This window comes from Perognathus longimembris, chromosome 4 (genome assembly GCF_023159225.1).
Source record: "Perognathus longimembris pacificus isolate PPM17 chromosome 4, ASM2315922v1, whole genome shotgun sequence".
Lineage (NCBI taxonomy): Eukaryota > Metazoa > Chordata > Mammalia > Rodentia > Heteromyidae > Perognathus > Perognathus longimembris.
Genome location: NC_063164.1, coordinates 42732764 through 42755661, shown reverse-complemented (window position 1 = coordinate 42755661; position 22898 = coordinate 42732764).

The following is a 22898-nucleotide window of genomic DNA, read 5'->3' as shown; positions in this document are numbered from 1 at the left end:
CCCTCACCCAAACAGATAAACTTACAAACAAAAGTTGCCAAAAAACAAAAACTGCAACAAAGGAAAAGAAAAACCTTGCTTCCATATCTTAGAGTTCATTTCAATAAATATTGTTTTATATGATAATATGCATTATTTCCCTCATTTGTAGTAATTAGGATATGCCTATAAATCTACAAGTGAGCATATTGGATGGTAAAAGACAAGAAATACACCAGCACATGATAAATTAGATAGGTCTCTAGACATTCACACGGTGAGACCAAAGGAGGATATTCTTAGGAGAGAATCACAAAGGCTCAATAGCTATATGGATATGATAATATAATCCATGTAAGTTTAATAAGCATCACAGATGATTTTAGTGTTCTTTAAGATGATTGAGTGCACAGGGAACTGGTGGCTCATGCATGTAATCATAGCTACTCAGAAAACTGAGATGTTAGGATCAGGGTTCAAAAATAGACATATCAGGAAAGTCCACGAGACTTTTATCTCCAATTAACCACCAAAAAGCTAGAAGTCAAGCTATGGCTCAAGTAGCAGAGTGCTAGCCTTGAACAAAAATGCTCCCAGACAGCAATCTGGCTCTGAGTTTGAGTGAGCCCCAGGACTGGCACACAAGCATGTATACACACATATACATACATGTTGGGCACCACTTATAGCTTTAAGAGGCGGTCCTAGGCCTGCCTTATCTCCTGGCCTGGGGCCTCACAGATGCTAGCCCCGCCTCCCACCTCCAGATCGCATGCGCGCCAAGCTGGTAGCCTGTGGAACCCAGAGGGCAGTCCTATGGGATGTGACAACCGCCCATAGAGGAAATCCTGTGACGTCACTGTGATGGACAGCTCATAATCAGCCTATCGCCGTGTCTAGTTAGCCACTCCAAATCCCTCCCCTTCCTGCTGGTCATCACTGCTATATAAACCCCACCCTGAGATTAAACGTACGATTTTCGGCCTGACGGTTTCCAGAAGCACCTGATAGCCTGAGTCTTTATTTAAACGTAAGGGTGGGCGTTATTCGTGACTTGCACACGTCCTTGTCTTGTCACACTAGGGCACACTCCAGCCATTACCCCGCGGGTCTGGAGAGAGCGCATGAGGGCCAAAGGCCCTACACATACACACACACTCACATACATAGACACACACAAAATTAAATCATTCACTGGAGACTATAAAAAAGAAAAATAAGGCCATAGGTAGCTTTTGGTAAGACATGTTCTTAATTTACCAAAAGCAAAGACCCAGAAGCAGAGAGCACAATCTTATTAGAGCTGTTTTTTACTTGGCAGAACAAAGAACACTGCTGTCTATAGTAAAGACTCTCAAGGTCAACACTTGAAATAGCAAAAATAACCTAAAAAAATTAAACAGCTTCAATATGTCATTCCTAATCTTAAAAATAATTAGGAAACAATTTTAGTCAGCTGAATAAAAATATTTCCAGATCTAATAATTGCATGTATATATATATATATAATACATATATATAATTTCCTATAAGCACTAACATTCTATAAAATAATGTTAATTTGAAAACTCTGGTAAAACAGAACATGCCATTACATAGCAAACTAAGAACAACAAATTGTTTTCAATTTCAATACATAAATTTAACATGTCTTTGTTTGTGAGGGGGAAGAGCCTTTTAAATTACAGTATTCAATTTTTAGTAACCGTTACGTGTTTACTTTCAGTACTTATAAAATTTTACTTTTGAGAAGTAGCCCTTCAAGACTGGGAGTGTGGCTCAATTATTAGAACACCTATCTTGCAAGCATGAAGCCCTCAGTTCAAACCCAAATACAACCAAAGAAAGAAAGAATGGAAGGAAGAAAGAAAGATAGGGAGGGAGGGAGGATCTGTCTACAGTTTCTGTGAGCCATCTTTCAGACCACAACACAAACATTTCCCTTTCATATACTGTAACAACAGGGGTCAACAGCAGGGGTATGAAAAGTCTCACAGGTAAATTTCTCCACACATTTCAGTAACCCTTAGAATTAAGGTATTGAAGTGCCAGACTTTGAAGTCAGGCCCCACTTTACCACACGAACCCCACTTTACCACGCGAACCTGATATAAGCAGGCCCTGTGAGCAAACCCAGGACAAGCCCATTAGGGCCCAGTCGGTCTAGAACTCTAACCGCTGGGAATGCTTAACTCTGACCACCCCTAGAATGCCTCGAACCCTGAGCCAATCAGATTTGTACTTGTGTCCTAATCTTGCTTGCTTGAACACCTGATTGTTGTAACTTTGTTTTTTTTGGCCTTTATAAGCCCTGTGTAATCGCAGCTCAGGGCTCCCTCCTAACCTCCACTGTGTCGGTGGGTAGGACATGGCCCGAGTTGCAGCTCACTTGAATAAAGCCTTGCCTTGCTTTTGCATTTCAGAATGTCTGAGTCTCGGTGGCCTTCTTGGTGGTCGTCTCACGACTTGGCACAACATTTGGGGTTTCGTCCGGGATCGCCCCAGAGACCCCCAAGACCCCAGACTCCGAAGGTAAGGAAACAGCGCTGTTCATTTATTTGTCTTGTCCTGTAATTTGTCTGTCTGTTTGTCTGTTTTGCTTTTGCTTAAAGGGGTTCTTTAAGGGGTTGTCGAAGCAGACGCGCTTACTTGGCAATCCCGGGGAGACTGGGGGACGCCCCAGACTCTGAGTCCACTTGGGTCCACTCCTCCTGCACCCTTGCAGGAGGTTGGGCCAACTTAGGTCTGCTCCTGCTGCTTAGCAGGAGGAGGCTTGTGGGCCAATCTAGGAGATCTCCAACTCCTAACTTTCTTATTCTCTGGCTTGTGTGTTGTATTGTTTGTTTGTTTTTGTAGCCTTTTGAACTAAACATCTGATCAGAGGTATGGGTAACGTTCTGTCTTGGGGATCTCCATACCCTAGCTCACTGGAGGGAGGTCAAGGAAATAGCTCAGAACTGTGGTGTGGCCCTTAAGGAGGAAAAATGGATCACCCTGTGTAAGTCAGAATGGCTCACCTTTGAGAGAGCTAATTGGCCGCCTGAGGAGAGCTTTGACATAGTTAAGATCAGTACTTTACAAAGCCTAATCGAAGCCCCTCGTTCAGGCTATATAGACCAGATTCCTTATATAGACACCTGGAGGGAACTAGTTGACAGGGACACTCCAGCTTGGGTTTGGCCTTTCTTAAAATGTTTCAGCTGTGCCCTCCGCTCTGGAAGGTCCCGACCAGTCCTGGCACCAGCAGCCCAGGGCACGGAGGCGTCGGCCTGCAGCCGCCGCCGACAGGGGCAGACATGGGGCCAGCCCAAGCCACCCGCAGGCGGTGGGGAGTTACCCCACTGCGCAGGGCTGTCGTCTGTATTTGTAAGTCTGACAATCTCTTTTGTGTCAAACCTGCATGAGACAAGGCGACAGCTCACAATCAGTGTGAGTGTCCCCAAAAAGAACTCTAGGGGAACCACCCACCCAGCCTTCTTAAGCAGAAAATTATTTGGTGTGCTAAAATGTTTTACTAAACCTAAAAATGTTTTACTAAGACTATCAAGCCCTGGAAAATGAGGCTGGAGAATGCTAAAATCATATATTAAAGGTTTTGTCTTAAAATTTGTGTGTTGCAGGAGTAAGATTGGCAAAAATATCTCTTGCCACTGGAAAATGTACAGCCAATGTTTATTTTGCGCGCTTTAAGATCTTTTGAATATGTATGTGTGTGTGCATGTGTGAGTGTGAACATGTTCAAGACTGTTAGTATGATGTAAACTTGAGTGAGTTTAAGTTTAAATTCAAATGGTCATCAAGTTTGGGCATTACCAAATGCTTTAAAGGATTATTGTATTGTTTTAAAGAGGAACTATAGTTTAAAAAAATGCTTAATTGGAGCTAAGTGTCAGAAATTTGGATTTAAAAGGATATATATTAAACTAATGGGGATAGAAGTAAACTCTCATTAACTCTATGTATGGAGGAAGAAATGGCAAAATAGGACAATGTTTCTCACTAATATATTGGAAAGCTGAATGGATAGGTATTTCTAATTGTAATTCTTGCATTAAGAAAAATTGTCATTTGAGTTCAAAGGTTTTCATGCCATTCAGTAACTGGGACTGAAGGAAAAAAAGAGGCTCTTTTGAAACAAGCAGCCCGTAGGCAAAGGGCGGCACCTGGTTTCAGAATGCCTGTGAGCTTCAGTTTTTCCAATGCAGATAAAAGCTAAAGTGTTGTGTTAGTGTTAAAAAGGCTTTGGAAAACAAGAATACATTTCTAGATAAGAAATTTGGAAGTAAAATTGTCCTAAATAATTATTGCAAAGTGAGAAAAGGAGAATTATGGCTACCAAAATGCTTAATTGCCATTCCAGCTTCTTTGTAGGTTTTTTGAAACAGTTTCCAGCAGGCCCACAGAGAAGCACAGGTGATTCCTACAAGTTTGTCAAGATCTAATACTGGCCCTTAATAAGTTCCAGGTAAGAGAGCATGCTTAAAAACTACTTCTGTGTGGACCACCTTGTTGCTTTAATTGGAGTAAAGTGGCCTCTTGTAAGACTCACTGATCTGAAATCTGCAGTTCGAAGCCAGCCCGGGCAGAGAAAGGTCCCTGTCAGAGACTTGTCTCTAATCAGCCAACAGAGTGCTGGGAATGGAGTTGTGTGGAGCTCAAAGTGGTAGGGTGCTAGTCTTGCGCTGGAGAGCTGGGGGACAGTGCTCAGGCCCTGAGTCCAAGTCCAGTGGAAAGTCACTCCTCCTGGGACAAAAGTGATGGAGCATCCAGAGTCAGCTTGGATGGCAGAGATGGTGTCAGATCCTAGAGTCACTCCTGTTTGGCCTTTCAAAAGTTAAAGCCGGGAAGTCCTAGAAGAATAGCTCGTAAGCATGCCTTACTAATGCCCATGTCTGTCTACTGGGCAGGAACTTGCCAGTCATCTGTGATAGTGGTTAGTAAGGGTAAGTTTGTCAAATGAGAGGATAGTTTAAAATCCCAACGCCCACATCTACTCAAAGCTCTGACTGGCAGTGAGAATTTTAAGCTAATACATCTGTTCAGGAAAGAAAGCTTGTAGACCTGAGATTGTGTCCTTATTGAGATCTGTTAAAGGCCTGCAAAGGTAATTTTTTTAGGTCATCAGAGATCAGTTCCCCAGCCAGTCAGGAAAAAGCTTTTACAAACTAGAATGTTAAAAGGCACAAATTTGTAAACCTGAAGTCACCTATCTGGGCTTCATATTAAAAGAGGGCAAGCGTTGGCTGTCAGATGCACATAAAGAGACTGTGCTGAAAATCCCTGTGCCTAAGTCAGCCAGACAAGTCACAGTTCCTGGGAACAGCAGGCTTTTGCCGGCTGTGGATACCTGGGTTTGCTGAGATGGCCAAGCTTCTATATGAAGCCACCAAAAACCTCCCAGAATTTCATTGGACTGAGCAGATGCAAAAAGCCTTTGAGGCAATCTAGAAAAGCCTTCTGGAAGCCCCTGCCTTAGGCCTACTTGACATGAATACCAAGAGAGGGGGCTACTGACAGCCGAAGGAAAGGCCATTAGAAACAAGCAGGAGATTTTAAGCCTCATCCGGGCCCTATGGGAACCAGCAAAGATTGTCATTATGCACTGTCCGGGTCATCAAAAGGGAGTTGATTCGGTGACTAGAGGGAATAATCTGGCCGACCAGGCAGCTAAGGAAGCAGCCCTTCAGCCCAGAGAATTATTGACCCTAGTAGACCCAGAGCCACGAGCTTTGCCTCCTGTGCCCCAGTATTCCCAAGAAGACTTGGAGTGGATAAAGAAAATTCCCATGGCCCATAAAACCCTGGACAGAGAAGGAAACAATGACTGGTGGAAAACTTGTGAAGGGAAACTTATCTTGCCACAAGGGCTGGGTAAAGGGATCCTTAAGAGAATCCACCGAGCCTCTCACATGGGAACCCGAAGAATGCAGGACTTGCTCCGACACTCCAAAGTAAAAATTAGACAAGGAGACCAACTTATTGAAGATATTGTTAATTGCAAGGCCTGTCAGCTCACCAATGCCCTCAATCAACAAGTTACTAAAGGAGCTGGCCTCTGTGGGGATAGGCCAGGTGTGTATTGGGAAGTAGATTTCACAGAAATTAAACCTGGAAATTTTGGATACAAATATTTGCTAGTTTTTGTAGACACCTTTTCAGGATGGGTTGAAGCCTATCCAACAAAGCATGAGACTGTGAATGTAGTGGCTAAGAAGATCCTAGAAGAAATCCTACCCAGGTATGGCTTCCCATCCACCATTGGGTGGGACAATGGACTGGCCTTCGTCTCAAAAGTAAGTCAGGGAATAGCCACTGCACTGGGGATGGATTGGAAATTGCATTGTGCTTATAGACCCCAGAGTTCAGGACAGGTAGAAAGAATGAATCGGACTCTAAAAGAGACCTTGACTAAATTGGCCTTAGAGACTGGCACAGACTGGGTGTCACTCCTTCCTTTTGCTCTGCTTAGAGTAAGAAATTCTCCCTATCAGCTTGGCTTTACTCCTTTTGAAATAATGTACAGGTACCCCCTGCCCATTATCCCTAGCCTTCAGACTGAATTGCTTGCTGATTTGGATGATGCTGAATTTTTGTGTAAACTTGATTATTTGCAGCTTGCGCACAAGAATATGTGGCCCCAACTTAAAGCATTATATGATTCTGCTTCGGTCCCTACCCCCCATTTATTCAGACCAGGGGACTAGGTGTTCGTCCGGAGGCATAACCCCAAATCCCTAGAACCACGGTAGAAGGGACCATACGTGGTGCTACTGACTACTCCCACCGCTCTCAAGGTAGGTGGCATCGCCACTTGGGTCCATTGGTCCCACGCCAGGCTAGCTGACCCCTTTGCCCTGCACAACGACTACTTTGGTGGAACATGGGAGGTCTCCAAGCACCCAACTCAGCCGCTTCACCTTCGCCTCAAGAAAAGAAAGTTAAACTGAACATTGTTATAATTTTCTTTTTGCCTTCTACCCTGGCTAGTGTTGATGTTATTTTGGCAGCTCACTCCAAAGTGAGGTGACCCCCTTATTTTAGGTAGTTTTGGGCTTGCTCAGGAATACAGGTATAGCCACCCGACCCTTAGAGCACAGCTGAGAAGTTTATTATTTTGTTGCTTACATTTGGATACTAAACACTATACAGCTAATGGTAAGTCTGTATAGCTGAAAGTTAATTTTCAGTTTGCAGTAATCCTGCAGTCCCTTGATGAAGTAGACTAAGGCTATAGGTTCCTGGCTAGGTAAAGTCAACGCCCCTCAGTCAGCCTGAAGAAGCTACAGAAAATGGATGATCTTCACCCATCAGCCCCCCCTTAAAACCAAGGGACCAGAGTTGGTTTTGGTTACTACTTTGGGCCCTACTGGCCCATGCCTTATCTCTATATCATCCCCTAGACATGCAAGCCATTGAAATGGACAGAATGGAGCCATGATTGGCTCCCAATGTACCAAAAAGAAAAAGGGGGAAATGAAGTGCCAGACTTTGAAGTCAGACCCCACTTTACCACACGAACCCCACTTTACCATGCGAACCTGAGATAAGCAGGCCCTGTGAGCACACCCAGGACAAGCCCATTAGGGCCCAGTCGATCTAGAACTCTAACGGCTGGGAATGCTTAACTCTGACTGCCCCCAGAGTGCCTCGAGCACTAAGCCAATCAGATTTGTACCTGGTGTCCTAATCTTGCTTGCTTGAACACCTGATTGCTGTAACTTTGTTTTTTGCCTTTATAAGCCCTGTGTAATCACAGCTCAAGGCTTCCTCCTAACCTCTGCTGTGTCAGTGGGTAGGATGAGACCCGAGTTGCAGCTCGCTTAAATAAAGCCTTGCCTTTGCATTTCAGAACGTCTGAGTCTCGGTGGCCTTCTTGGTGGTCGTCTCGCGACTTGGCACAACAGTATCATTTGTAGTTTAGGACAATTTATAAATAATTTTGTAAAGTGCTTAAGTCCAATATGGAGGTCAGATCTGGCCAGCACCATCATTGGCTGTTGAGGGGTGTCAGATTGACTCCATCTCAGATTAAAGAGAGCAGAAGTCAACTCCATCTTCACTAAGATCTCCCCCGCCCTATCCAGGGAAGTTCCCCTTCACTGTGATCAGATTGTGTAAACTGCTTGACCACCTGAGTTGTGGAACATTCAAGGTTAAAACTGTGCCCTCCCATGAGTAGGCGTATCCATCTGCATCATGTGAGCCCCGCCAAATCCATGCGCCAAGTCTAACTAAAATGATAGGTTACTTCAAACAGTTGCTATAAGGCAGATTGTAACTCCATTGGCCACCTGTGTGTGACCTGGCCTGCTCTGTAAGTGTTGTAACCTCATTGGCCACCTGCATGGGGCAGGCTTGACCATGTGGTATTTACCTTTATAACCTGACTCGACCCAAGTCTGGGCGGCGGCCCTGGCCAGCCAGCCTGCTTTTTATGGTCACAGTTCCAGCTCTTGAATCTGGACGATGACCCTGACCAGTCAGTATACTTTTTACTTCCCTAATAAATCCATCTTTTTGCTTAGACTGTCTTCTGAGTGGTGGACTCTTGGAGGGATGGGGGATACCCTCCCCTCGGACTCCATTATATTGTGGTCCCCTCCCTTAGGGGACCCTATTACATTAAGTAAATGGTGAAATTATAAGCTATCGGTAAAAAGTTAATAAATTCATGCAACTTTAAAGGCTGGTATTACATTTACATAACTATGGCACCTATAACTGCCAGAAAATGCAGTTGTTGTTGTTTTTTATTTTATTCTTTTTGGCCAGTCCTGGGGCTTAAACTCAGGGCCTGAGTGCTGTCACTGGCTTCTTTTGCTCAAGGCTAGCACTCTACATGTTGAGCCACAATGCCACTTCCAGCTTTTTCTGTTTATATGGTACTGAGGAATCAAACCCAGGGCTTTGTGCATACTAAGCAAACACTCTACCCGTAAGCCACATTCCCAACCCCTAATTTTATTCTTATTTTTAACCAATCTTAAATGTCTGTGGTCCTTCCCCTCCCATCTGTGTTAGCAAAGTGCCTTTGTGAGATGCAGTTTAGTAACCTTTTCACCTTGACAATTAGAAATAACAACGAGGTATGCATTCCTTCAGTATAAATGCTTACCATTAATAGTTTGGCCAGGATCAGTGAAGTTATTAGGCTGGGTCCTATCTGGCCCATTGTGTTTCTGCCTTAGTAAAATAAACTTGCAGTGAAGCTTGAGGCTAGGCACCAGTTTATTGGGCAAAAGGCAACAGGACTATTTAACTTTTAGCTAAGTGCTTTTCCATTAATTGGGCCACACATTCTTACAAGCACCACTGCACAGTTTAGTCCTGAGAAGATTTGCAAGTGTTTTGGGTGTCTTTTGTTAGCTCTAATATATAGCTTACCCTTGATTTAGCAGACCACAGTTACACAAGACTGTTCTTAATTGCTTTTCATGCATACTTGGGAGAAACAGCAGGCAGCCTTTAAATGAAGGTATTGTAGCCTGAAGTGGTAGCTTCAAGTGCCTGGCTTTCCTGTGTTTATTGTTGATAATTCAATTAGCATGCTAAAGCAGCTGTGTGCTTTAGGGGGCAGGTCAACTAGACTGCACATGCAACTAATTTTATTAAAAGAGGAGCAAAGTTAAGATTAGATCCATTTATCATTTACTAAACAGCACAAAAGATTGGGGAATCTAGCGGGTTTTCCCAAATTTCCATTCACCTTGTAGAAAGTTACAAATATAAGGTATTTTTTCCTGTTAATGACTAAAAGAAATTTACTCACTTTCTCACTCTTCAAGGTTTAATAATAGCCACATTTGGCAACAATGATATAAAGACCCCCATATTCATTAAAAATTATCTTTCAGCTCAATATAGACCTACGCTATGACCCAGCCATACCACTCCTAGGCATCTATCCTGAACAGCAGGTCCCAAGATATCAAAAAGACATTTGTACTTCCATGTTTATCGCAGCACAATTCACAATAGCCAAAATATGGAAACAACCCAGATGCCCCTCCACAGATGAATGGATCAAAAAAATATGGTACCTATACACAATGGAATACTACATAGCGATTAGGAATTATGAAATATTGTTATTCGCAGGGAAATGGTCAGAACTTGAACAAATAATGTTGAGCAAGGCAAGCCTAGAACACAGAAAACAAAGGGGCATGATCTCCCTGATATATGACTGTTAAGAAGGGGTGACAGAGGGCTGGGGATATGGCCTAGTGGCAAGAGTGCCTACCTCGTATACATGAGGCCCTGGGTTCGATTCCCCAGCACCACATATACAGAAAATGGCCAGAAGTGGCGCTGTGGCTCAAGTGGCAGAGTGCTAGCCTTGAGCAAAAAGGAAGCCAGGGACAGTGCTCAGGCCCTGAGTCCAAGGCCCAGGACTGGCCAAAAAAAAAGAAGGGGTGACAGAGAGACAGTAGAGACCAGGTCTGTGAAACCAAAAACTGCTTGTCAAATGGTATTTCCCACAGGATTGGGTCAGCGACCCAACATTATGTAATTAAAACCAAACAACTACGCAACATATAAAGGTCAAAAATTGACCTCTCAGTGGAATACAGTAGCTCAAAAGCTATGTATGTACGTTCATATAAGACTACTGTCGACATATCTAATATCAACATTACATTTAAAGCCCTAGGCGAATTTTCTTGGGCGTAGGCCACGTGGCTACTGTACATGTTCTTGGTACATTGTGTATTGTATGTATGTCTACCTGACCTAGGGAAGGGAAAGAAAAACAGGTTGTAAGATATCACAATAAATGTACACGCTGCCCTACTATGTAACTGTACCCTTTTTGCACAACATCTAGTCAAAAAATTTGTGTTTAATTAATAAATAAATTACAAAAAAATTATCTTTCAAGGAAAAATAATTTTTAAAACAGGACATTTCATAGATATCAAAATAATTCATAGATAAAGAAGCCCAAATGATTTTGGGTAGCCATTAACATACCTAGTTATTTAGCTGCCCATGTTTTTGTTTTTGGTCAATCATTGGGGCTTGAACTCAGGGCCAGGGTACTGTCCCTGAACTCTTTTGCTCAGGCGCTACCACTCTACCACTTTGAACCATAGCTCCACATCCAGTTTTTGAGTGGTTAAACAGAGATAAGAGTCTCACAGGGATTTTTCCACCCAGGCTGGCTTCAAACCTCGATCCTCAGATCTCAGCACCTGAATAGCTAGGATTACAGGCATGAGCCACCATCAGTGCAGGGGCAGTGTTTGCTTTTAATATCTCTCTGTCTCTCTCTCTCTCCCCCTCCCTCCATCCCTCCCTTTCTCTATAGGTCATAGGGCTTGAACTAGAGGTCTGTGTGCTGTCCCTGAGCTCTCTTTCTTAAGGCTATTGCTTTACCAGTTTGAGCCATAGTATCACTTCCAGCTTTCTTGTGGTAATTGGATATAAGAGATGCCCCTCAGTAAATGAGCAGATCAAGAAAATGTGGTACATATACACAGTAAAATTCTATGCCTCTATCAGAAAGAATGACATTGGCCCATTCATAAGGAAATGAAAGGACGTGGAAAAAAGTGAAATGAGCCAGACCCAAAGAAACATAGACTCTATGGTTTCCCTCATCAGGAATAATTACTACATGTCTAGGATTATCCTAGCAGAAGATCACAATAACTCAATAGCTATAGACATATGAACACATAAGATGATGCCAAGTTATAGAAACAAGTGGTTTATCATTGTTATTGTCACTTTCAATGTACCTTGTGAAATTTTGCCTTTTTCCTTTGTCTTTTCCTTTCCTTTTCTTCCCATGATTTTACCCCTGATATCACTGTAACTGATTTTTATACCCTGGATATTGTATATACATGTATTGGAACTAGGGAAAGGGAATATCAAAATGGAGAGACAAAAGATAAAAGACAAACCAATACAACAACAATACTAACAAAACTATATGCTGTAAACCAACTGTACTACTCATGGGAGGGAGGGAAATGGGGAAGGGGGAGAGTCAGGGAGGTAGGGAATGAGGGAGAAGGTAACAAGTTGGATAAGAAATGTATGCACTGCCTTAGATATGACACTGTAACCCCTCTGTACATCACTTTGACAATAAAGAAAGAAAGAACATTTTAAAAAGAAAACAAATAATCCAATAGGTTATGGGTGAAAAAAAAGTCTCACAGATTTTTCTGCCCTGTCTGGCTTTGAACCATGATCCTCAGATCTCAGCCTCCCGAGTACTAGGATTACAGGCTTGAGCCACCAGTACCCAGCTCCTGTAGTTGTTTAGATGTAACAATGAAAGATGCCCAAATAGTGCAATAGATAAGCTGAGGAGCAGATGGAGAAGATGCCCCAGCAGCTCCCAGACAGATACTCCTAGCGCTTCTGGAGCATCTGCTCCTGGAAACAGACACCACTGATCCTTGGGAGTGCCATTAGAGGCAGAGGCTTACTGTGTAGTTCAGCCATGAGACTGAAGCCATGCTAACACCTTTGGCCTGATCTACCAGAAACAGGGATAGCAGTCTTCTCAGATGCCGTATTTGGCATCATTGACTTCTTAGTAAGAGCATTTACTTTTAATTGATTTTGGTTATCATAATAGGAAAACAGCTACAGAAAGTCTGAGTTGGAGGCAAAGACCACAATGGATGCAACCTCACAAGGAAGTCACTTGAGATGGCCTTCTAAGCCTTCCCTGTTTAGTTTACATCCTTCAGTTTTTAAAAATGTATTACTTTTCTCTCCCTCACTATTGGCTAAGTCTCCTGAATCATTTTATTTCAATCTTGTGATAGACTTCTTACTATTAATCTGTATTCATTTAAAGATGAGTACTAATGACAAACAACCCAAAAGATATTATCCCCCCCCCCCCACACACACACACAAGTCTGCCTTTTATGGTTGCTTCTCTTGCCTTTTCTTAAGCATTCTTCACTCCTACCATTTTTTTTTCTGGATTAGACTTCTAGCTAAATCCATAAAGCCCTAGTCAAATCCAGAAAATATTTCAGAAAGTGTTCCAACATGGGGGAGTGGCATCCAGTAAGGATAAGATACAAAACCCATGGATCACCAACTTTAACTGAAAAATAATCAGCAGAACTGAGATAGAAGATAAGATGAAAACTAATTTATAATGCATTCCTGATGGAAAATCACATACAGAATTGAATACCAATCAGAATCTGGTATTCTGATTGCACTTACAAACCAGCACCCCAAACAGCTTTATGGTCTCCTTCTTTATTCCAAAGTTATTTCTATACAATGCTACAAAGTAACTAAGACTAAAAAAAAACACAAAGAAATGTATCCAATGCCTAACGTATGAAACTGTAACCTCTCTGTACATCAGTTTGATAATAAAAATTTGAAAAAAAAATAACACAACTTTTCTTGCAAGTACTGGTTGACTGTATATACTCTTGTACATTCCCTTTAGAATATAAAATGGGGGGGATAAAGCAATATAACAAATTACTTCTCCATTGTGGTATATCATTTCCCAACCTTTTGTCATTATATCTAATTTTATAGACCCTACCCACAAATATATTGGGATCCTCTACCTTTAGATCATGCTTAGCAAAATACTTCTCTTAGTTGTTTATTTGAAAAAATAACTTCAATTTAAAAAAGAAAACAATTCTTAAAGTCAACATTAACCCACAGGTATCACATTGGCAGCATTTCGTGTAGGTTTGAAAAGTCTGCTCTCTTCATTGATTGGAATGATTCAGTGGTGATCATATAATTGCTTCTCCCAGGCCACCAAGAATATAACTTAACTGAGGTATCAAAGTTCAAGTTTTATTTATTGAGATAGCACTGTATACATATTTCACATACCTAATTCATTCCTGCACACTCACATGGGATTTTAAGTGATGCAGAATCGTGTCTAAATCCATAATCTTGCTTTTGGATCATATTCAAAAAGATGTCAACACTGGTGCATTTACACATTCAAAGTCACACCCATTCTAATATTAATAAATGCCCATCTAGATACTACTAGTACAACTCTTCTGTGGTTATTATAACTCTCTGACAGTATTTCTACCCAACCCCCAGCATCATTGAGAATCCCACATTTACACTGGAAGTAACTCTTCCATTTAGCCTTCATGCTGATCCAGTTTAGAGGATTTGTCTTGACTTAAATTATGGAGGAGAGACCAATATTAAGAACAGAAATATAAACTGTATATACTTATTAGACATATGTTTAACCAAGAGTACTTTGCTGATTCCTGACCTAGTTTCTTTCTAAATTTAAGACCAGAACCATATATCTGACTGCCTACTCATCCTACCTGCTGAGTACATTTCTCAAGCTTGCACAACCAAATTAGAATTGTTTACTCATGCTCTTAGGCCTTTCTCACTCTGGCTGATACTAACATTACTGGCAAACCAGTCAAAGAATTATCAAGTCATTGTTAACTCTTTTTCTGTTCCCCACTGCCTACATCCAACCATCATCCAACTAGCAGTCCTAGGGTCAAAGTCTAATATAGCTCTCCCTCCCATCTGTTCACTTTTCTCCAAATGCATTGACACCAACATCCTTCAGCTGGAATACCATGCCATTCTCTTCTCAAATCCTTCCTTAGAGCATATAAATTCTCCCTGTAGAGTCTGGGCAAATTTTAAGAACAAAAATCTGATCATGTTGTTCTTCAGCTGAGAACACTCAAGTGGTGTTAATGAAAACTAAGTCTCTACTATGAATACCGTGGCTCTCCATGATTGTCCCTGTATTTCCTGGCGCGCTCTCTCTTCCTCGGTGACTCCACCCATAGCTCCTCCAGATGACTGCTGATGGCCCTTCAGCACACTTGGTCTACTGTCTCCATGGAGCATAAGGGATAGCACACCCTCTCAGAATCACCTAATGTCTACCTCAGAGAAGTCTCCCCTAATCGGCAAGAGTGAATCCAGATTTTATAAGTCCCAAAGTTTATATGACTTGAATAAAAAACATTTTGTGGGAAAAATAATTTATCCCTTTTATTTACAGTAGTAGGGACTGTAGGAAAAGAACTTTTTAAAATCTTAAATACAAACCATATAAACCTCTAAGTATGGGAATATCCAGGTCCTCATATAAGGCCTTCTAAAGGACCTCATGCTTAAACTTCACAGTGATCTCTACTTTGTGGCTACCCTATTAAGCAGGTTCTTGCTCCTCTCCACCAGTATTGTCTGGGTTATTGAATCATATTTATCCTTTCAAGCCTCTCTCAGTTTATCACTGGAGATTGACTGCCTCTTGCATTGGACTCCATACTCCAGCAATATAGGTGCTGGGAATCCACCTATCATGGCACAGTAGCATTCAGTAACCACTTGTGGTTGTAAGACTGAATAATGAAATGCATGTTGAAATGACTAGTTCTAGATGAATGCAAAGAACTGCTCAAAAATCTGTATACCATTTAAAAAGCCTTGCTTTCTTTGTTGCTCATAAGAAAAAGTCTGGGGTGTGGCACAATTCCTAGTAGACGGGAAGCAACTGTTATGTCCTATCTACCACGAGCCTCTGAGATATTTAAGGCCACAACCTATTTCTTAGGCTGAAAATTTTTTTTCTGAGAGGGTTGGGCCTGGTTACTTGTGTCAAAAAGAACCACCACCTCTGTTTCAGAGGAAGAATTCTGCTTGAACATGGCTTCTGGTTGTGGTCATGTTAGACTGAGCCCAGGTGTCAGCAATATCTGTGCAGCCCTGGCCTTTCCCAACACAAGTTCACCCTCTCTGGATGTGTGTCTGCACCTGTTCCCTCATTTATTCATGCATTTACAAGTCAGTCTGAGCTCATTACTGCAATGCAACCTCTGGGTTGTGGCCTGTGGTTTGCCCCCTTTCTCCAAGGAAAGCTGACATCAGAACCAGGCATTGTTAGAACTAAATTCTCCCCTCCCATTTCTGAACTTAAAGGTGAAAATGGAGGAGTAGGGAACAGGGCTTGAAATATTATTAAGTAGATGATAGTCAAATACTTTTCATTTTGGTTAAGAAGAGTTCAACAAGCACTTTCATAATTTTCAGCTAAATATTTCCTCTGTGCCAAAATCTGCCATGTAAATGCTAATGGCAGAGATTTTTTATTGACTCTAGAATTACCTGTACATGTGATCACTGATTTTCCATTATATTTTCAATGAGATAGGTATGCCACTTTCTTTTATGGTCTGTATTTGTTTGTTTTTTACCCTGGACTAAATAAGAAACAGTGCAGAGTTTTAGGTCAGGAATTCTATAAAACCTTTGTCTGCCTTCTGTTGGAAATTTTTTGTTTAACACAGAACAATAGTAACAAGTTGCACAAATTTAGGAATGAACACCAGGTTCTCTTGTATTTATGTGAACAAACTGCATTCCATTTGATGAGTGGTTTGGGATCTACACCATTCATTTATCTGGAACAGTTAAACAAGTCTTCTAGAGTGTATATTTTATGGTTAAATTAACCTGAACTATGTTCCTTATGGTAGCAATGAACTTCAGTCCTCTCTCTAGCAGATTGAACCTTAGTATGACCATATTCAAGTCTAAACTCCAGTATATCAAACAAACTTCTGATTGGGAGCTGTTTCAGGATCAATTTACATTCAAATAAAAAGGCACTCCAGTGAGAGCACATTAAGATGTTTAAATTATGGGCCATGTGGGATCCATCAAGCAAGGAAAGCAGTTGTAAATCAAACTCCGGTGAATGGGTTAAACACACAGAGGGTTTTAGTGCTCAGGCCACACTTCCTAAGATCTTTAAACAATAAAAAAAGAAAGAAAAAGCTTAGCAACATAAATGAAAATTTAAGGAAAGACTGAAAATATGGTTTTATAAATAATAACCGCAACTATGCTTGAGATCCTAGGTTTGATCCCTGACTCTACAAAAACAAACAAGAAATATACATAGGTAAATGACAACTACCTTTACATTTTTTCACTACTGCTGGCATTCCAGATTGAAAATTAAGTGCCAATGAGTGGTAGGCCACAATTTACTGTCTCAAACTAGAATGAATAGGAGGGAGAATAGACTGAAAAGACCAATCAACAGGTTAAGAAAGTCTTTTCTAAAAATATGTAATTATCTGCCACTTTTTGCTCTTTTTAGATTCTATTACATTATATGTGGAATTTCATTGGTGAGTATCCTATTCCACATCTTACCTTCTAACCACTGATCTTTGGGCCAAAATAGGTGTCTGTCCATAATGATGCCTGATGGTAGGCATTGTGTGTTAGAATTTGAGTACTCATTCATACACAACTGTTTTCCTAAAGAATGTGCCTGTTTGCTGGGTGCTGGTGGCTCACACCTGTAATTCTAGCTACTCAGGAGGCTGAGATACAAGGATCACAGTTCAGAGCCAGCCCCAGCAGGAAAGTTTGTGAGACTCTTATCTCCAATAAATTACTCAGAAAAAGCCAGAAGTGGCATTGTGGCTCAAGTGTATCCTTGAGTACAAAGAGGCTCAGGAACAGCACCCAGGCCTAGAGTTCAAGCCCCAAGACTGGCCAAAAAAAAAATGTGCCTTTTCAGGGACTCTGTGTGTGTGTGTGTGTGTGTGTGTGTGTGTATGTATGTGTGTAGTTATAGGTGTATATGCACATACACATATATGTATGTCAGTGTGTCTGTGGGTATGTGGCATATATACATATATAATATAAATATGTGAGAGATATATACATATATACATGTATATAATATAAATATGTGAGATATATATACATATATATATATACGAATGGCTCCTATAAATAATTGTTCCCATGTTTGCAGGACTAACTGCCTTGTTTTGTGTCTCCTTCCTTTCAATCCCCTCCACTCTACTGTACTTTAGGCACTGAGTGCTCGCATGAAGCTTTTAGGGCAGGCCAATAAACATGAAGAACACACTTCAGCAAATTCTTGAAGTGAAAAAGTGTTTGATCCCCAGAGATTGAACTTTTAAGGGTAAGACTTCAGGCAAAGCTCCATTTAAACACAAAGGTAATGTATTTAGTAGCTAATTTCTATGTCACCTAAACTAACTTCATAGAAAAAAAAAGAGTAAGAATTTGATTAGTTCCACAAGGTAGGCAAACCCAGTTTATCTGCTAAAACTCCTGTTTTTGTAAATAAAGATTTATTGGAACATAGCCATGCTCATTCATATGTTCATTCATTGTCAATGTTACTTTTAAGCCCTAATAGAGATGAGTATGCAACAGTCTGCAAAGCCTCCCAAACCTTAAATATTTACTGCAGGCCCCATTACAGAAAAAAAAAATGCCAATCTCTGAATTAGGTTGTTCATTTTTCAGCTGGATTTTTAGTTATCATCTAGTTTTTCCAGTGCAGTTTCATTGTCTAAGCCTTTCATGAGTAATTCTTATTTCCTAGTTTCAGCAAAAGCCACCACTGTTTTGAGAACCCACAGTGTGTACCCTGGAATGCAGAGCCTTCACTTGGGAACATAAACACTTTGTCTTGATATAATTTTAGTACTTCGGCAGCTCCCTATGAAATGAAAAACACCAAGAAGCTCCTCTGACAAAAATTCAGCTCTTACTGAGAACACAAATCTTTCCAAGTACTTTCTCCTTGCTGACCTTAGTTATGAACAATAGCCTTGTGGGGAAGCCAAGCTTTTACAAATAACTTAAGTGAAGATGGTTTTGCCTGTTGTGTTCTTTTATGGAAAGTATTATAATGGATAGTAGTCAGTACAACAAACTCCATTCTACTTAAAAGTTTACAGATTGTCTTATTTTGGCAGTTGACATTTTAATAGAAATAATCAACATGAACTATTACACTTCCTATATGTTAACCATCCTCTGTATCTAGTTCTTTGATTCCTAGATAAATCATAAAGCATACATTTGTAAAAGTGATGTCAGTGCATATAGAATTCAATACTTTGTGGAGATTCCAGGACCTTTCTACCCTTTGATTTTTTTGAGACAGGGCCTTACCCTGAAGCACAAACTGGCCTCAAACTTGAGATTGTCCTGTCTAGCTTCTCACTGCTAGAATTACAGGCATGAGCCACATGCCCTTTTAAAAAAAAGTCAAATGAGCATTTTGTCCACTCTCCTGATCATGCTATTTTTTAAGCACATCTGCCTTGCTGGAAGGGGGGAAAACTGTCAGTCTTGATTTTGAGGATGTCTCAAGACAACTTTGGCTCAGATATATTTAAGTTGGAAGAGAGTAAACAGGGTGAAGATTAGGCATTCTTGGAAAACACTTTTTTCCCCAGGCCTGGTGAGCATTTGTCTGAGACCTCTTTGGGAGCTGTTTGCCTCAGAGAGTATTCAGAAGTAACAGGTAGAACAGGTGTGATACTTCCTATGCACTTACATGTTCCAGGTTCTGCTCAACAGCTTCTACCTAGCTCATATCTCCTGAGTTTTAAATTCATGGACAAGGCCAAAGTTAATCCACTGCAAAGTGGGAATTTGAACCCAGGTATCCCAAGTCTAAAGTACTTTCATTGTATGGGAGAGGGACTCAGTGATTAAATATCTCAATGGACTGTTCCCACAGAAAAAAAAGATTACGGAAAACCTTAGCTCCAGAACTTTTAGCTCCAGAGCAGCTTAGAGCCAGATGTGGTGGTATACACCTTGAATCCTAGCTACTCAAGAGGCCCAGCCAGGATCTCGAGTTTGAGGCCAACCCAAACCAAAGTTAGCTTCACCTTATTTCAAAAACAAAGCACATACAAAAGAGGTGGAGCATGGATCAAGTGGTAAAGCCAAGAGTAGCTTAAAACTAGACTATCTGAGCTGGCAAATCTAAAGAAATCAAGATGTGCTTGATGTTGTTTGATACATTTTAAGAATGCCCAATTGTTCTATTAGCCTTAAACCCAATCCTCTAGCAATTCTGAATGTAATTAAGGCAGGCTTGTATCTGACTTAACTCATCAAGCAATCTGAGAAACAGAATAGGTAGAAAAATAAGGAGGAAAAGATGCATGTGTGCAGACAGGACAATGTAGACTTTGTTGGTACAGCATTTTCTGAGTTTCCTGGTTCTCTTCAAAGCTCTGATGTATCACTTGTGGTCCCAGGGAAAGTTTCTCAATTGTGATTTTTTTCATATTGATACTTTCTTTTGCTGAGTTCTCCCAGAGCTAAGTTGAAATCATTCATCTCAAGTTTTGCCCTCTAATACTAATATAGAAATGTCATTTCCAGGATTTGCGGTTCTCCCACATAAACAAAGTACTGGAGAAAAGGACATCAGAGTAAACCCACCACCTTCAGCTATTTGCCATAATGTTTAAATAAGAAAATTTGGCATAAAGTCAGTCTACTTCATGGTGCTAAATATGTGGGGATAGGGTGGTAGCCAGAAGTGTGGGCTCAGTATCACTGCATGATAAGTAGCATCACACACCTCCACCCTCCACCCCTGGGCACACACACATCCTGTGGTTAGTGGTAAGCAATCTTCTTTCATTTCCGCATTAGTCTCAACAATCTACAAATCCTTTGCTTTTGGAACAAATTCCCTGAATATGTCACAGCCTTTTCTTCTTCATGGCCCAACAATGTAAGTGCTTAACATTCACCAAAGCAGAAACATAATGATGTAAGGATGCTTGCATTTGATCCAAAGAAAAATATCTCTGTCTTTCAGCAGCATGTTGCACCCTTGTCAGAGCAAAAGTATTTCATGAAATAAAGCAAGGGGAATTAGGTCATATAAAATAGTTTTCTTTCTAGATTATGCAGGATTCCAGTGGTGGTGGGCATAAAATGAGTGATGTAAGTATGAGAAATGAGTTTCCAGTGCATGCTAGACATTCTGGTCATATTTGTAGTAACCACCAACTTTTTAATCTTAACTTTCCTTTAGGCCTTCTTGAATACTATTAACTTCATACTTTTGTCCAAATTCAAGGGAAAACAGATACATAACATTTTTTCCACTGCAAATAATATATCTTTAAACTATTAATGTCAAAATATTCACTTTGTTTATTCACCTGATCATCCTGTACTGGAATAGTTGTGTTACAAATTTTATTTCGGGGGAGGGGGGAACAATTGAAGTGGTAGAGTGGCAATGTTAGGGTTAAATTGAGATTTTATTATATGGGCTTTCTGACACACCATCAGTAGACCTCAGTTTAAGAAATAAATACTAGCAGCTGCTCATTGGCTCTCACTGAGCATTTTTACAATGTTAAGATACACTTATCTTCTTGTCCGAAATTACAATAAAATAAATAAATAAATAAAAACATGTAACTTCAAAAACAAAAGCAAGGGAATCTAACACTCAGCTCTATTATGTATATAACTGAGATCCTGAACCCTTACTTTAAAGAAATCTATGAAACAGGAGTAGCAGTGTCTACTTCCTAAATTTTCAAGGGACAAATAACACATACTCAAGTGTTTGTACAGAATTCAAGCCACTGTTAGACATTATTACCCCCAAAGAAATCACTATCAAAGGTATGACTTTACTGTTTTTGTTCTTATTAATACAATAAGGCACCATATTTTTTAATTCCTTTGGCTGAATTCCAATAACACAGTCTTGGAAACCTCTGTTTCACTTCATTTTTATCTTCTTCTTCAATAATGGTGCATATTGAAAGACATTAAAAATCCATGAAGCTAAATGAATGCCAATCTGGAAATTGTTTTTTAAAACACCATTTTGCTGGTGGGATGTAATAGCAAATAATTTCTTGCAGAAGGCAGTTAAGTAGTGCTATTTACTCACTGTGATTGTAACTTTTGCATTTGCCTTTTTAATAGGTAACAGATGTGGAAAGACACGAGTTTGTCCCACCCCACCCCCAAATGCTCACTGCAGCATATGGCCCTGCATCCGATTACACTAGATGTGACACAGTAGAATAATCTTGCATCCACTGAAAAGAGGATCTTAGTTTACTACTGAGTTTCCCTAGTTTATACAACACGCATCTGACTTTCTTTGTTATTTGGCTAAGGAAACTAAAATCCTAAGGAAATCTCAAGGTAACTTTATAGATCTCAAGCTTACAAGGGTGCACATATATTAAATTTTGGTGACTTTCAAAGATAGTAGCTGCAGGGCTGGGGATATGGCCTAGTGGCAAGAGTGCCTGCCTCATATACATGAGGCCCTGGGTTCGATTCCCCAGCACCACATATACAGAAAATGGCCAGAAGTGGCGCTGTGGCTCAAGTGGCAGAGTGCTAGCCTTGAGCAAAAAGAAGCCAGGGACAGTGTTCAGCCCCTGAGTCCAAGCCCCAGGACTGGCAAAAAAAAAAAAAGATAGTAGCTGCAAGAAATGCCTGCAGAAAGGCACAAATAAAAATTATTTTTGCAGTCAGATTCAAAATGTGACCTTCATGACCAAATGCCATCCTCCAATTAATGTGCATATCACAAGTATCAAACTGGAAGAAACTCACGTACTTTATTCTTAGACCTTACCCCATTAAAATAAGTGACAAAAGCTGCATACAGACAAGCAAAAATCAAACCACTAATATAGATTGTTGCAATGGAAAGCAGTAATAATTACCTGTGAATCTGAGAATCTAGTCCTTTTTGTTTATAAATGTTAATTTATCATAAATTGTGTGGAATTGCTACAAAGAAAATAATTAGGACCTTTTTACCTCCACATTCTAAAAGTATACCCAGCAGTAGCTAGAAACACTTGTGGCTTTCACTGTACATCAAATATTTCATTACTGGGCTATGGGAGTAGCTCAGTGATGGAGCACTTGCTCATTGTTTTCAAGGGTGTAGGATTGACCCCTGACCTCTTAAAAATAATTTTTAAAAAAATAAAATTTTATCACTTAGAATTGCTCAGGAAAGGTTGGTGACATTTGAGGAAATTGAGATACAAGTTTCTTTAGGTCTTCTGTAATTCATTATTACCCTTCTCAGG